The sequence below is a fragment of the Suricata suricatta genome, chromosome 5, assembly GCF_006229205.1.
Source record: "Suricata suricatta isolate VVHF042 chromosome 5, meerkat_22Aug2017_6uvM2_HiC, whole genome shotgun sequence".
Taxonomy (NCBI): Eukaryota; Metazoa; Chordata; class Mammalia; order Carnivora; family Herpestidae; genus Suricata; species Suricata suricatta.
This window is the reverse complement of record NC_043704.1, coordinates 152122244-152138960: the sequence shown is the minus strand read 5'-3', so window position 1 is coordinate 152138960 and position 16717 is coordinate 152122244. Positions and strand designations below refer to the sequence as shown.

The following is a 16717-nucleotide window of genomic DNA, read 5'->3' as shown; positions in this document are numbered from 1 at the left end:
AAGTACAATCTCCAAGGCAAACACTCTTGGGTAGGCTAACCAGTCAGTTACTTATGTTTTAAAAGTTAAACATTGATTTCACAGGATACAATCACCCTTTTTGTCTTCTAGATGTCTTACAGGACTTCTTTGTTAGAAATGATATTTTCAAGGACTCCTTTATGACACAGAATATAATCTGCTCTTCACCTGTAAGGAAAGAAGGAACATTTTTCTCTTTATTATCCTGCTTAGATTTCTTTCACAAGCAGTTTGAAGGGTAAATACTAGAATTCCACTACTCACTTACCAAAACAAAACAAAACAAAAAACTTATAGGAAAAAAAAAAAAAAACCAGACAGCTGGATTGTAGTGATGTGATACTATGCATCTACATGGTTATGATTAAAATATCACAAGTCTAGGTAGCTTTACATGTGAATTCTAAATTTTCAAGGAATAGACAACTTTTATGCTGTTTAATTCAGAGTACAGGAAAATACAGAAGCTTTCTGGTTCATTTTCAAAAACTAGAATAAGTTTAATGCCACAACCTACTTTCAAATAATACAGAACAGCTACAGATTACTTTTACTTATAAATATAGCTAAGAAATTTTTTTTAAGTAAATCAAATCTAGCAATCTATTAAACAACCAATGTAACTAAACCAGATTTGATCCAGGAACTCAAAAAAGTTCAAGCACTAGAAGAGCATAATTTAATTTTTAAGAAATTGAAGGAGATTAAAACCATGGTCATAATACTACTAGAAAGTTTAGCCATTCGTTATTTTTTAAAACTCCATTTAACATAGAGTGAAGTTTCTAAGCATATTGAAAGTTATTTCCCAAAAATTAATAGTAAACATTTTAAAAAGACAGTGAAGCCATTTTCATTAAAATTGGAAAAATAGGAATGCCTTCCACTACCACTAATGGGCAGCAATGATGGATGAGAAGGTGTGATATTGAAGATAATGCTGTGAGATAAAAGAAATAAATAAATATTAAGTCTAAAAAGGATTATTATTTAGGTTGATAATATTTCTATGCTTAGGAAAAGATTGAAATAAAACATTTGTTGGAACTAAAAAGCGAAGGTCAGTAAGTTGGTGTATCATGATGTAATGCACAAAACCCAACAGCTTTTCTTTCTCTGACAGAACAGAAATGGGGGGACTCCCTTTTACAGAAGTGACTAAAACCACCCCATAAAAAAGGCCAAAAAGAAATGTAACAAGAAAAAAAGAATATTTTGAAAGGCATAATATGTGACCTAACTTAATGGAGAGGCCAGCTGAATACCTGGTTGTAAGACTTATAGACTCTTCCCAAAATCTTACACAAATTTAGTTTTTATCATAATTCCATCCATACTTCTTTAGTTTGTTGAAATGATCCTATGAAACAAATGTGAGATTTGCCATGGAAATCCTGAGGATGGCCTCTTTCCAGCTGGTCTTTTTCATACACTCATCTGTGTCTGACCAGATGCCTTTGAAGGAAAAGTGCAGGGACTCAAAAAGGAGTAACTTATAACAATGAAGACTCAGTAGCAGAAAAAGATTTCAGTGTATTTCCGCAGGACAGAAGGAAACCTGTGGAAGGATTAAACTAGGGCAGAAAAAGCTTGGCTCCAAAACACGCCAGCGTGGTGGTGGGCGTTGGGCTTCCACCAGGCCCCCCAGCACTTCTGGTCTCACGGGAGGAGATGAAAATAGGGGCATATGACCAACAGCTCCCGTGTGATCCTTTGTATGCTCTTGTCCAACTTCCACATGCTGAAGACTAAGTAGCCTAGTATTTGCCCTCCAAAATGGTGTCAGGACTTTTCCCTAAGGAAGTTGAAGCTGAGAAGAGATTAAACAGTAGCACGGAGTGAAGCAGTCCTAAATCTTCCTAGGAGGGGTGGCAGTAGGAGTGATGAGGAGGCTTCCCTGAAGCAGAGCGTCCCCAACCCCACACCTGCGTGGGCCGCCACCCAAATCGGTATCTTGAGCCATGGCGTGTCCCCCGAGCTCCACACTGGAATATCCTGTGCTATGCCTGTAGTAGCTCCCTGAGAAAATCCCCGCCGCAGTGGTCCCAGCAGAGAATGAGGACCTAACTCGTGTGTGGTGGCCGCTGTGTCCTCTTGCTCTCGTCTCTGGCTGCATGGCGTGGCTTTTGGCAGTTCACTCCAGTTGCACCGTCTCATTGCTCAGGACCAGGTGGATCACCGTGAGGCATTTGGACCGTATTCTAAATGCAGGGAGAAGTCACTGGAGGCCCTGAGCACAAGAGTGATATGATCTGATTAAAGTTCAAACAACCACTGTGGCTTCTGTGTGGAAGACATTGTAAGATGCAAATGTGGAAGCACGAGGGAATGTTTGGCTACTTCTTTTCTTTTTTAATTTCTTTATGTCTTTTTTTTATTTTGAGAGAGAGACAGAGAGTGAGCAGGAGAGGGGCAGAGAGAGAGGGAGACACAGAATCTGAAGCAGCTCCAGGCTCTGAGCTGTCAGCACAGAGCCAGACATGGGGCTCGAACACATGGACTGTCAGATCATGACCTGAGCCAAAGTCAGATGCTTAACCTACTGAGCCACCCAGGTGCCCCCGTTTGGCTACTTCTTGAGTGGCTGTCTCCACACATATGTCTCTCATCCAGTGACAATGAAATCCACTTGAATCTCTCTATGGTTTCTGCAACTTTGCTGCCTCAGTAGAATCATTTAAATCTCCTTCTACATTGACTGGTTATGGTTGTTTAAGTGAGCCATGTTTCCCTACTCTGTAGGCATTGACATGGAAAATGTGGAGTTTTTTACAAAAGTTAGGCAGGAGCCTCGGAAGTCAAGACCCTCTTGACCTACCAATGACTTTAAACTTGTTTTCGGATATATATGTATTTTTTAACCCTGGCACTCTGGTCTGTGATATATAGACTTACAGCTAAATCATTAATGGTAGTGGCAGGTTTTCTTCCCTTTAAATTTTCACTTTCAGAAATGTAATTTGCCTGGGGGTCAATGAGACTAGAGTCTCCTTACTTCTCAAGGGTACGGGGGCAATGCCAAGACTGTGGGCAATACTGTTTCTTTAGGCGATGTCATCTGGAATCGCCACCATTTATCAGCTTAATGATATTTTCTGCTACCTCGGAGCTGAGTTTGGGCAGGAGTGATCTATTAAAATGAAGAAGAACAGGGATTGATGGCCTAATGTGAAATCTTATTAAAGGTGTCCTGACAATACAGAGGAAGTCTTGTCTCCGGGTGCTTTTAGACAGTGTAAAAATAGAAAACATTGCATTATAAGTGGTTATTGTTTTTCTTAGTTAATTTGTTCTCTTCTCTAAAAATAAATATTCCCATATATTTTTGACAAAATACCATACCTAGCGGAATTTTTAAAATATAATACAAAATGAGGACAACTTTCAAAGGCATTGTATTGTGTAGACCAAATAAACGGAAGCACAACTGGGATTCTTAATTGTTTTAAAACAGTTTTAAGAATTCAAGCATAAGTTTATTTTATTTCTGAATTGTGTGTATTTGCTACCTCTTTCATAAAGCATTTGAGTTGGCTGTAAGAATGTTTGCAGTAAATTTAGTGCCAACAGATAAAATACAAGATGCCAATGGACATACTTACACTAAAAAAGATTCACTCTTTGGGGCGTGTGGGTGACTCAGTCAGTTAAGGATCTGACTCTTGATTCCAGCTAAGGTCATAGCCAGCCCCACATCGTGCTCCTGGCCAAGGGCGTGGAGCCTATTTGGGATTCTCTCTCGCCCTCTCCCACTACCCCTCCTCTGCTCGTGCACACACTCTCTCCCTCTCTCAAAAGAAATAAACAAACATTAAAAAATTTCACAGTTCATCTGAAATTCAAACTTAAGTGGGTGTGCCTTTTTTTTTTTTTTTAAGTCTGGCAATTCTAAATAAAGCAGAAAACAAATAACAAAGACAAGATGGGGGAAGTCTAACATAATTGCTGAAGTTGGGCCATGGTTTTGGCCTTGAGAACCCTGATTGCCACACAGAAATGGAAATATGACTATTTATGAGACGTACATTACTCAGAAAGTGGGACGGGTTGCAGGCGTGAGGGGTGGGGGCAGGAAACATGGTTCTTTGGGTCTCAAGAAGCACTTCTTCATGGGTCTCCATTAAAGGGGGAGACTCTGCGTTGGGGGTGGGAGTGGTGAAATCTACCTTTTATTAAACATTTTATGAGCTAGACTGTGTCTTTCAAAGAGAATTTTTTAATTTAGATGAGGTCCATTTTACCTTTCTTTTTCTTCCTTTTGTAAATTGTGCCCTTTCAGTCATATCCCTGGTCAAGAAGCTCTCTCTCAGCTTTCTCTTCGAAGTTTTATAGTTTTAGGTCTTGTATTTAGGTCTATCAACCGCTTTTTTCCCCCAAGAATGAGATGAATTTCAGAGATTGCTGAGGGCCCAGTTTTCTTTCATTGAATGTGGATGCTCCCTGGTGATCCTGGGGCCACCTGCGCACTAGAATTGACCTCTGTTGTCAACCATTTTGAGTTAATTTTGGTTCAGGGTAAAAGGTACGATTGAAGTTTCTGTTTGGCACATTGTTTGACCACACCGCATGTTGCAGATGTATTCTCCGCTGCACTGCCATTGCCCTTTTCTGAAAAATCAGCTGACTGTACTTGTGCAGGTCTATTTCTGGGTCTCTCACTTTATGTCAATGGCACACTGTTCTATTTAGCTTTATAATAAGTCATGCAGGCTGGTAATGTTAGTCTTTATATATATATATAAACTATATATATATAGTTTATTACCAAGTTGGTTTCCATACAACACCCAGTGCTCTCCCCACAAGTGCCCCTCTCTATGACCATTCCCCCTCCTCCCCCCTCCCTCTTCAGCCCTCAGTTGTGCTCAGAATTCAAAAGTCTCTCATGATTTGCCTCACACCCTCTCCCCAACTCTTTTCTCCCCCTTTCCCCTTCCTATGGTCTCTTGTTAGGTTTCTCCAGTTAGATCTATAAGTGACAACATATGGTATCTGTCCTTCTCTGCCTGACTTATTTCACTTAGCATGACTCCCTCTAGGTCCATCCATTTTGTTACAAATGGCCAGATTTCATTTATTCTCATTGCCATGTGTAGTACTCTATTGTATAGATAAACCACATCTTCTTGATCCATTCATCAGATGATGGACATTTAGGCTCTTTCCATGATTTGGCTATTGTCGAAAGTGCTGCTATGAACATTGGGGTACATGTGCTCCTATGCATCAGCACTTATGTATCCCTTGGGTAAATCCCTAGCAGGGCTATTGCTGGGTCATAGGGGAGTTCTATGGATCGTTTTCTGAGGAGCCTCCACACGGTTTTCCAGAGCGGCTGCACCAGTTTGGTAGTGTTAGTCTTTTAACTTTTGTTCTTTTTCAAATTTGTGTTGGCCATCCTATGTCCTTTGCATTTCCATAGGAAACTTAGAATCAGCTTGTGAGTTTCTGCCCCTCTCCACAAGAAAACCCCACAAAAAACTCCCAAACCCCCAAACTACTGAGATTTTAATGGGATCACATTGACTGTAGACTAATTTGGAGAGAAGGTCCATTTTAACAACATCGAGTCTTCTGACTCATGAACAAGGTATATCACTCCCTGTGTTTTGGTCCTTTTTAATTTCTCTCAGCAGTATTTTATATTTTTTAATATACAAGTCTTCCATGTTTTGTCACACTTATCCCTTTTCAATTGTTTAGGTGTCACTGTAGATGGTATTGTTTAATTCTAATTTTTGATTGTTGCCAACATAGAAAAATTTAGTTGATTTTGTATGTTGCTCTTGAATCCTGTAACTTTGTTAAACTCAATGGGCTTAAGTAGTTTATGTGTAAACTCCATTGGATTTTCTACAGAGAGGATCGTGCCTTGTGGAAATGAGCAACCATGGTCTCTTCACAATCTGCATGGGCCGGTTTGGGCCCGCCTGCTCTGGCCGGAACCTCCCATTCAGTGCTGAATGGAAGTGGTGAGGGCAGACTCCTGTCTGAGCTCAGGGTGAAGCGTGCCTTTTATCAGGTGGAGAAAGTTTCCTTCTATCTTAGTTTGCTGAACTTTTGTTAGATCTAGATGTTGAATATTGATACATATTCTTTCTATTGAGGTGATCATAGGGCTTTTCTTTTTTACTAATTAATATGATGTTATGGGTTGACTCAGAAAAGATAAATCAGGTTCTGACTCCCAGTACCTCCAGGTGTGACCTCCTGTGGAAATAGGATCGTTGCAGTTGTAATCTTGAAAGATGGGGTCGTACTGGAGTAGCAGGTGTCCCTCACTGAACTTGACCACAGGCTTCATTGTAAGGTGGCCACACGAAGCCAGGGGCACATGGGAGGACACAGGGTGATGTGTGAGGCAGCATGTGGACTTCGGCCACCAGCCCGGGACCGTCTGGGGCACCGCAAGCTGGGGAGGGACTCACCAGTGAGGCTTCAGGGACCGTAGTTCTGCCGACACGTTGAGTTTAGACCCCTTGCCTCTGGAACTGTGAGAGAATAGATTTTTGTTGTTTTAATCACCCATGTTGTGGTCCTTTAGGATGGCAGCCCTAGGGAATTAATACATATGATATATGGATCGATTGTTTTGAACATTCAGCTGACCCTGCATTCCTAGAGTACACCCCATTTAGTCAGGGTGCATTATCTTTATTGTTATTCTTTTAATATTTTGTGCAGTTTGAGTTGGTATAACTTTGTTTAGAATTTGTGCACCTGTGTTCATGAGGAATCTTATTTTGTTCTTTTCTCTTTTATCCTTTCTTTATTTTTAATTAAAGTATAGTTGACATACAATGTAAGTTTCGGGCGCACAACACTGTCACCAACTAGACACATTACAAAATACCACCGTAACAGTGGCTAACATCTGTCACCACACAGAGTAGTGCCATGTTATTGGCTGTATTCTGCATGCTGTGTTTTCAGCCCCGTGACTTCGTTATTCCGTAACTGGAAGTTTGTGCCTCTTAATCCCCTTAACCTATTCCACCCATCCCCTACCTCTCTCCCATCTGACAACCACCAGTTTGTTCTGTTTTTATGAGTCTGTTTTTGTTTTTGTTGTTGTTTATTCATTTGTTTTCTTTTCTTGGAAATCATGATTTTGGTCTTTCTCAGTATGTCTTATTTCACTTAGCATAATACCCTCTAGATCCATCCACATTATCTTGAATGGCAAGTTTTTAATCCATTTTTATAGCTGAGTAATATTCTATTGTGTATATGTACCTCTTCTTTTTCCACTTATTAGTTGATGGACACTTAGTTACTTCCGTAACTTGGCTATTGTAAATAATGCTTCAGTAAACATGGCAGTGTACATATCTTTTTAAATGAGTGGGGTTTTTTTCCAGGTAAATACCCAGCAGTGATATTACCGGATTGTATGGTATTTCTATTTTAAATTTTTGAGGAACCTCAATAATGTTTTCTATAGTGGCTGCACTAATTTGTATTCCCACCAGCAGTGCACGAGGGCTCCCTTTTCGCCACATCCTCACCAAAACTTATTTCTTATCTTTTTGATACTAGTCATTCTGACAGGTGTGAGGTGGTATCTCATTGTGGTATTGATTTGCCTTTCCCTGATGATTAGTGATGCTGAGCATCTTTTCATGTGGCTGTCGGCCATCTATGGACTTTCTTTGGAAAAACATCTATTCAGGTCCTCTGCCCATTTTGTAATTGAGTTGTTTGTGTTTCTTTTGGTGTTGAGTTTTATAAGTTCTTCATATATTTTAGATATTAACCCTCTATCAAATATACCATTTGCCCCTAGCCTCAGTCAGTATCTTGCCTTTTTGTTTTGTTGATGGTTTCTGTTGCCATGCAGAAGTTTTTAGTTTCATGTAGTCCTAACACTTTGTTGTTGTTTTTGCCTGGAAGAGACCCATTCAGAAAATACAGCTAAAGCCAATATCCAAGAGTTTTCTTTAAGTTAAGAGTTTTATGGTTTCAGGTCTAACATTTAGGTCTTTTGTCCATTTTAAGTTTGTGTGCATGGTGTAAGAAAGTAGTCCATTTTCATTTTTTTTTTTTTTGCACGTAGCTGTCCAGTTTCCCCACACCACTTGTTAGACTCTTTCCCATTGTATACTTCTGCCTCCTTTGTTTTGGATTAATTCCCATATAAGCATGGGTTTATTTCTGGGCTTCCATCCTGTTCCATTGATCGATGTGTCTGCTTTTGTTCGCGTACCATACTGTTTTGATTACTATCGTTATGAAATCAGGGAGCATGATGCCTCCAGCTTTGCTCTTCATTCACAAGATTGCTTTGGCTCTTTGGGGTCTTTATAGTTCCATACAAATTTCAGAGTCATGTCTAGTTCTGTGGAAAATACCGTTGGAATTTTGATAGGGATTGCATTGAATCTGTAGGTTGTTTTGTGTGATGTGGACATTTCAACAATAATAATTCTTTCAACCTATGAGCATTAAATATTCATCTTTCCATTTGTGTCATCTTCAATTTCTTTCAGTCAATGTCTTATAGTTTATAATGGACAGGTCTTTCACCCTCTTGGTTAAATTTATTCCAAGGTATTTTTTTTGGATGCCATTATACATGGGATTGTTTTCGTAGTGTTTCTTTCTGCTACCTCATTATTAGCATGCAGAAATGCAACAGATTTCTGGATAGTAATTCTGTATCCTGCAACTTCACTGAATATTTTTAGATCTAATAGCTTTTTGGTGGAGTCTATGGGATACAAGTTTTTGTGTGAATGTCGTCTTTTTGTCTCTTGAGTGTGTAAGAGTGGAATTGCCTGGTGAGTTGCTATGGTAAGTCTATGTTTAACCTTTTGAGGAAATAACTGACCACTTCCCAAGTGACTGCACCGTTTTATTCCCACCGGCAATGTATGAGAGTTCCCATTTCCCACGTTCACACCAACACTTGTTATTATCTGTGTTCTTAATTCTCGTCATCCTAGTGTGTGTGAAGTGGGATCTCAGGGTGGTTTTGACTTGCATTTCCCTGATGACTAGTGGTGTTGAGCATCTTTTCCTGTGCTTACTGATGATCTCTATACGTTTCTTGGAGGAACGCCTGTCTTCTTTACCCCTTTAAGAAGAATATTTGTCTTTCTCTTATTGAGTTGTCAGAGCTTTTATATATTTTGTATATACAAGTTCCCTGTCAGCTCATTAGATTTCCAACAATTTTCTCTTGTTCCTTGGGTGCACTTTTCACTTTCTCATGGTATTATTTGCAGCACACCATTTTTTAAATTTTGGTGAAATACAATTTATGTTTTTCTTGTGTTGCTTGTGCATTTGGTGTCAGACCTAGGAAACATTGCCTAACCCAAGGTCACAGAGATTTACTCTTAATTTCGTCTTCTAAAAGTTGTATATGTTTAAATATTTGACCCCATTTTGAGATAATTTTCATATACAGTGAGATGTAGTGTTCCAACTTCATTCCTTTGCACGTGGATATTTAGTTTTCTTAGCAGCATTTATAGATAAGACTTTTCCCCATTGAATCATCTCAGAACTCTTGCAGAAAACCGACTTACCAAACATGAGGGTTTGCTCTGGGCTCTCAGATCTTTTCCATTGGTCTTTATATGTATCCTGATGCCACTACCACATTAACTGAAATATTGTAGCTTTCTAGCAAAATTTGAAATTGGGAAATGTGAGCCCTCCACATTTGTTCTTTTTGAAGATTGAGGGGGGGTCATTCATGGTCCCTTGCATTTTTGGATGAGTTTTAGGATTGGCTTATCAATTCCTGGCAAAAGAAAAAAAAAGCCAGCTACAGCTTTTGCATGCTTTCAATTTGTTTTTTGTTTTTTGTTTTTTATCAAGATGCTTTTCATTTATTATTTTTTTTAAAAATCCAGACTGGATCAAAAAAAAGCAATAAGGATACAGGTGCCAGACACAGGCCAAAAGGTAGCTAGAAAATGATGCCTTAGTTAAGTTATGGAGCCCTATTACTACCTTTTTAAAAGCTGTACCTAACAGCTATTTTCCCATTGATCTAGCTTCTGCCTTCCTTCCCAACATGGCCCCGCTGGCTTGCCTTGCAAGGCGTCAGTTGAAGACTCCCATGTACACACTGTCTGGACATTCCAGACTTACGGCTAAGTACCTTCTTTACTGAGATGGTTTTGCCTCTTGAAAATATGGCTACCAAAGCACAAAACAACATTGTTTTTATGACGATCAGTAGATCATCTTCCCCTCCCTTTACATGCAGCTGAAAAATAACTAGGGACAAAGTACTGTGAACTTTGTATGGTTGGAATTCTCATTAAATGATCATTAGCTAATGGTTACTGAATTTACATATTAAGGAAATTATATATAGAATACTGCAAAAACACAGTAAAAGACTGAAATTTGCCCATTTCTGCTCAGGAAGTTTCTTCACTCCCAAGCGTCATATTCTGACTCCAAAGTTTATTGGTATTACTGTTTCTCCTCCTTCTGATCTTCCTTGTGTTCCCCAGTGCCAGAAATTCCAGAGCCTTCTCGCTCAGATGCCATCTTTTTGTATGCCATTTCGAAGAGCTTCAGTGATGCTTGCTGAAGGGAAGATGCTGCCTGCCTTATGTTTTCTCCTGTTTCACTATCTCTTCGAGCCAGAAGTTCCCTCATTTTGGAAATCTCTTCTTTTAGATTGTTGCATTCATCAGCAGGCAACTGGTCCTTGAATTCTTCCATTTTTGTTTCTGTGTCATGAATGATTCCTTCAGCCATATTAACTGCTTCAACTCGTTCTTTCTTTCGTCGGTCTTCCTCAGCATACTTCTCTGCATTTTTAACCATATTTTCAATATCATCTTTGCTTAATCCACCAGAAGACTGGATCCCAATCTGCTGCTCACGTCCTGTGCCCTTATCTTTGGCCGAAACATGTACAATCCCATTGGCATCAATGTCAAATGTAACTTCAATCTGAGGGACTCCACGAGGGGCTGGGGGAATTCCAATCAAGGTAAATTGTCCAAGAAGTTTGTTGTCTCCAGCCATCTCTCTCTCACCCTGACACACTTTAATCTCCACTTGAGTCTGACCATCAGCAGCTGTAGAAAACACCTGGCTTTTCTTGGTTGGAATAGTGGTGTTTCTGTTAATAAGTTTGGTCGAAACACCTCCCAGAGTCTCAATACCCAGAGACAGAGGAGTGACATCCAGGAGCAGCACATCTGTGACATCACCAGCTAACACACCTCCCTGAATGGCAGCTCCAATGGCCACAGCCTCATCAGGGTTGACCGCTTTGCTTGGGGCTTGGCCAAAGAGATCTTGTACAGTCTGCTGAACCTTGGGCATCCTAGTCATGCCACCAATAAGAATCACTTCTCCTATGTCACTCTTGCTGACTTCTGCATCCTGCATTGCTTTTTGGCACGGGGCGATAGTCCTCCTGATTAGATCAGTAACAATCCCTTCAATCTGAGCCCTCGTCAGCTTCATATTCAAATGCTTGGGTCCAGAAGCATCCATTGTAAGATACGGCAAATTGATGTCAGTCTGCACAGATGAGGAGAGCAGCTTCCCGAACCCTCTGAAGCGCCATGTTGTCTTTGGTCAAATCAACCCCCGTCTCTCTCTTGAACTCCTTCACAATGTGTCATAGCAAGGCCTGGGCAAAGTCCTCCCCACCTAAGAACGTGTCTCCATTGGTAGACTTCACCTCAAATACTCGTTTCTGAATTTCCAGGATAGAAATATCAAAAGTTCCACCACCTAAATCATATACAGCAATTATTTTATCTTCTGATTTGTCTAGACCATAGGCCAGAGCAGCAGCTGTAGGTTCATTAATTACCTGAAGCACATTTAGTTCAGATATTTGGCCAGCATCTTTAGTGGCCTGTCTCTGGGAGTCACTGAAATAAGCCGGAACTGTGATCACAGCATTTTTTGCTGTATGTCCCAAGTAATTTTCTGCAGTCTCTTTCATTTTCATCAACACAAAAGCTCCAATCTGACTTGGAGAATAGAGTTTTCCATGAGCTTCGACCCAGGCATCTCCATTGGAGGCACGGACAATCTTAAAAGGGCACATTTTTAATATCTTTCTGTACTTCAGGGTCATCATATCGCCGGCCAATGAGACGCTTGGTGGCATAGAATGTGTTGTTTGGGTTGGTGACTGCCTGTCGCTTGGCTGGCATGCCAACAAGTTGCTCGCCATCTGCTGTAAAGGCCACAACCGAAGGGGTGGTTCTGGCACCTTCAGCATTCTCCAGCACCTTTGCTTGTTTACCTTCCATAACTGCCACACCGGAGTTGGTTGTGCCCAAATCAATACCAATAACTGCTCCCTTGATTGCTTCTGATGGATAGTCCCGCCTTGAAACAATTCTAAAAGCCTCATGACTAAGGCCATTCCAGACATCCTTGTGGCGGGCGGCGACACCGACTAGACGAGCTGCTACGGCCCGGCTGGCACTTATCATCGTGGCTAGATGGTAGAAGCGCGAAGCAGCAAACGCGCTCCGACGGCCAAAGCTGCGCTGCGCGGTAGAGGTAGCGCTTCTGGAAACCTCCTGCATGCTTTCAATTTGTAGATTAATTAAGGACAGATTATTTCTGGGTAATATTAACTCCTCTGACCCTATAACATGGAATATTTTTCTATTTTTGTGGACCTTCTTTAACTTTTTTCAACAATGTTTCACAGTTTTCAGTGTACAAATTGTGAACTTCTTTTAACTTTAGTGCTAAATACTCCATTCTTTTTGATGCTCTTATAAATGGAACTATTGTCTTAATTTCCTTTTCAGATTCTACACACCGCTAGAGTGGAGAAATACAGTGAATTCTTAGTTATCAATTTTATATTCTACAGGCTTGCTGAATTTGTTTATTCCAGTAGTTCTTTGTTCAATTCCTTAGGATTTTCTGTGTATCGTGTCACCTGCAAATAGTTTTGCTTTCTAAATGATTTTTATTTCTTTTCCTTGCCCAATTCCCCTAGCTAGAACTTCCAATATAATGGTGAATAGAAATGGCAAGAACAGACATCTCTGTCTTGTTCATGATCTTAGAGGGAATGAATTCCCTTTTTACTTAAGTACGGTATTAGCTGTAGATTTTTCCTAGGTATCCTATGTCATTTTGAGAAATTTCCCTTTTATGCCTAATTTGTTGAGTGTTTTTATTATTAAATAGGGTTTGGTTTTGTCAGATGTCTATTCTGTGATTGTTGAGAGCATCGTGTAATTTTTGTCTTTTAACCTATTAATGTTGACATAACATTGATTTTCAAGTGTTAAACTAACCTTGCGTTCCTACGATAAATTCTGCTTGGGCATGGTGTATAATCCTTTTATTTTTTTCATGTCTATTTTCAGTTTTATTGAGATAAAATTGACAAACCTAATGTTTTTTTAAAGTAAACTCTGCACACAAGCTGGGTTATGAACTCATGTCACCAGGAGAAGGAGTCACATGTTCTACCACTGAGCTGGCCGTCCTTGTCATCCTTTTAATATGTTGCTGGGTATGGTCTGCTAACGTTTCGTTGAAGATTTTTTCACCTATATTCATGGTTTGTGGTTTGCTTCCTCGGAGTATCTCTGGTTTTGGTGATACCGGCCATGTAGAAGGAGCATGGAAGTGTCACCTTTTCTTTAGCTCTCTGGAAGTGTTAGTGTAGAATCGGTATTACTTCTTTCTTGGATGTTTGGTAGGTTCACCAGTAAAGCCATTTGGGCCTGGAGCTTTCTTTATCAGAAGGTCCTTAACCATAAATTCATTTCATCTAATGACAATTTGCTGTCTCGGTCATCTCTCTTTCTTTTTAAGTGAGCCTTGCTGTGCTCTCTTCCCTCTGATATTTGGTCCTATGAGCTCTGGTTGCTTTGGATCTCTGAGACTTTATTCATAAGAAATCTGCTGGTCTCCACTTTAGTTGCCCTTCCTCTGCTGAGGCCTGGAAACCTATCGGCCTCTAACCTGCGTCAGGAGCAGAGCTCACCTCACCTGTTTTCCATCCTTTGGGCATCACTTTCCTGCTTTGCCTGATGTCTCATATCTTAAAAACCCTTGTTTCATGTATTTGTCTGCTGGTTTGTTATTGTCGGCAGGTGGGTATATCCTTTCCATGGTATTCTAGGGAAAATGGGAGGATTTTTATATCTTCAGTCTTTGTGTGTGCGGGGGTCACCAAAATTCCCCACGCACATTATGAGATTTACAATTATCCAAGAAATAAGCCCTCTTGAAAATGTTGCATAGAAATGGTCTCCAGTTATTTGAACAATGAAGCAAAATTACTTCAAAAATGAAGAAATGTTAAAGTGGATTGAAATAGAAGTCTGAAATCTGTGCCTATCTCACCGACTACCCACAATCTATAAAAATAGAGAAAGGATTAAATATATCTTAAAATTGGGGGGAGGAAAGAAAGAGACGCTGTTAATGGAAAAGAAATCTTATGCAATTACTGGATGATAGAAAGCAGATGGGACTGAATCAAAATAGTTAAGACACCTATTACCCAGAACAAACTTAGGAGAAAACTAACCAGAAGGTGGGAACAGGTGCAGAAGATCTATAAACTCAGAGTGAGGAGAAAAACTGGTAGAGGCCCTATGGCATTTCCCATGCTAATTGAAGATTAACATTTAGAACAGGCAGACCAATCCGTCTCCCCACCTCATCCATTTTGCTCTGCTTTTATTCCCGCATACTAAATCAAGAACTGCACTGTAAAGAGTATGACCTGTTTGTCTGAGGTGATTTCTACTGTGGGTTCAGGGACTAGGGAGAAGCATTGTGGAACTTGAGGAAACCATAGAGCATAGACAGGGGAAGCCAATTGAAGAAACAGATGTATGCAAATGCAGAAGAAATCCATGCCAGTTGCCTATAATAATCTGCCCGATCTTTCATTCATAAAATAGAAAACCAAAGACTGCTAGACATTTGGAGAAGCATAACAGCAAGATGCAGAAAAACCAAGGTAAATAAACAGCTGAGCACCCAGGGAACAAAGTTGATAGGAAGTGTCTGCTGGTTGATTGTGTCCCCCACAAAAATAATATGTTGAAGTCCTAGCTCTTGGGACCTGAGAATTTTACCTTATTTGGAAAGACTGTTGTTCCTGATGTAATTAGTTAAGATAGGGTCATTCTCAAATAGACTGGGCCTCTAATCCAATATGACTGATGTCCTTATAAGAAGACAACTATATGAAGACAGACACGCTGGAAAAATGTCACATGATGACAGAGGCAGAGATTGAAATTATGTAACGACAAGTGAACGAATACCAGTCATTGCCAGCAGGTACGAAGAAGCAAGGGCAGTTTCTGCTATGGGTTTCAGAGTGAGCATGACCCTGACCTTTGCTTGCAGACTTCTAGCTTCCAGAACTGTGAGACAACAAATTCCCAATGTTTATGCCACCTGTTTGTGGTACTTTGTTATGGTCCCTTAGGAAACTACTACTGGGAATTGAAACTACTACTTAAAAATGAATGTTCAAGCAACCCACAGAAAAGTTTTAAAAAAGGAAGAAGTCAGAAAAACAAGAAATAAGAAATATACAGAAGTCAAATAATAAAATCGCATATTACATTTAAACTCTAGTATCTTAATATTTACTTTAAATGGTCTGGGGGGAGGAGCCAAGATGGCGGAGAGAAAGGGAGCTCTGTAAACTCTGTCTGCCCCATTTATTGAACCGAGAAGGATATTACTCTCATCTGCGAGAGCGGAAGGAGAAAATACGGACTCAAGAAAGAATAGAACCTCAAGGATACCTGAGTGAGTGAGGGCGAACAGGTGAAATCTGAAAACAGGCCAGGCCGGGATGGGCAGGGGAGACAAGATCCCCAGCCCAACGTGGGGGAAGCGCGCGGAGCCCGAGAGACAAAAGGAAGAGACAGGGGAGCGCACTTCCTGGCGAGAAGCCGCCGGAGCGCCGCTGCGCCAGGGGAGCAGACTTCCCAGCGAGAAGCGGCTGGCACGGCTGCGCCAGGGGAGTGGGCTTCCCAGTGAGAAGCGGTCGGGGCTGCGGCTGCACCAGGAGCGAGCAATTCGAACTTGGTTTTGGGGCCACGGACTGCATTTCCACGGCGCACCTTGCCCCCTGCACAGACTGCGCAAATCCCGGGTGCCCACGGGAAAAAATAGGGCCCACACCTACGCGACCCACTACAAGGAGTTGGTGACATGACAGGTGGAGGCCTGGGCGCGAGCTTAGACTGCAGGAGCTCCCAGCTCATTTCCAGCAGCGCACAGCGCCTTGAGCAACAGCTATCTGAAACCTAGAGAGACTCAGCTTTTTTTTTTTTTTTTTCCTTTCCCCCATTGCAATCCCGCTCCTGGCTGGGGGTGGGGACTCTGCAATTGAGTCTGTGAAGGTGTGCACTTCACCTCCTGCTGCTCATTTCCCCTCAGGCAGGGGCGGAGCCTCTGAGAACAGCCTCCAAGACCTACCACATCAAACCACGCCCATCCACCAGGGGGAGCTGCTGCTGTTATTTTTTTTAATATAAAAAATTTTTTTTCTTCACTTGTTTCGTACTTATTTCTTTGTCATTATTACCTCTTTTTCCTTTTTCTTTACTCAATTCTTTTAAATTTTACTCCTTATTTTCCTTTCTCCTTTCTCCCTTACTTTCTCACCTTCTTGCAACCCAGATATATTCTCCTGTATCTTATCCTTACCTCTCCCCTAAACTGGTCATACACTTTTAAACGGTCTACT

The 16717-nt window shown here is 40.8% G+C and overlaps 1 protein-coding gene and 1 pseudogene across 1 annotated transcript in view; one reads left to right on the top strand and one right to left on the bottom strand.

The window, feature by feature from the left end:
• Window positions 1-16717, top strand: part of ULK4 (unc-51 like kinase 4) — a 492439-nt gene that overhangs the window by 356021 nt on the left and 119701 nt on the right. The gene's annotated exons all lie outside the window — the stretch shown is intronic.
• LOC115292422 lies at window positions 10435-12455 on the bottom strand (annotated as a pseudogene).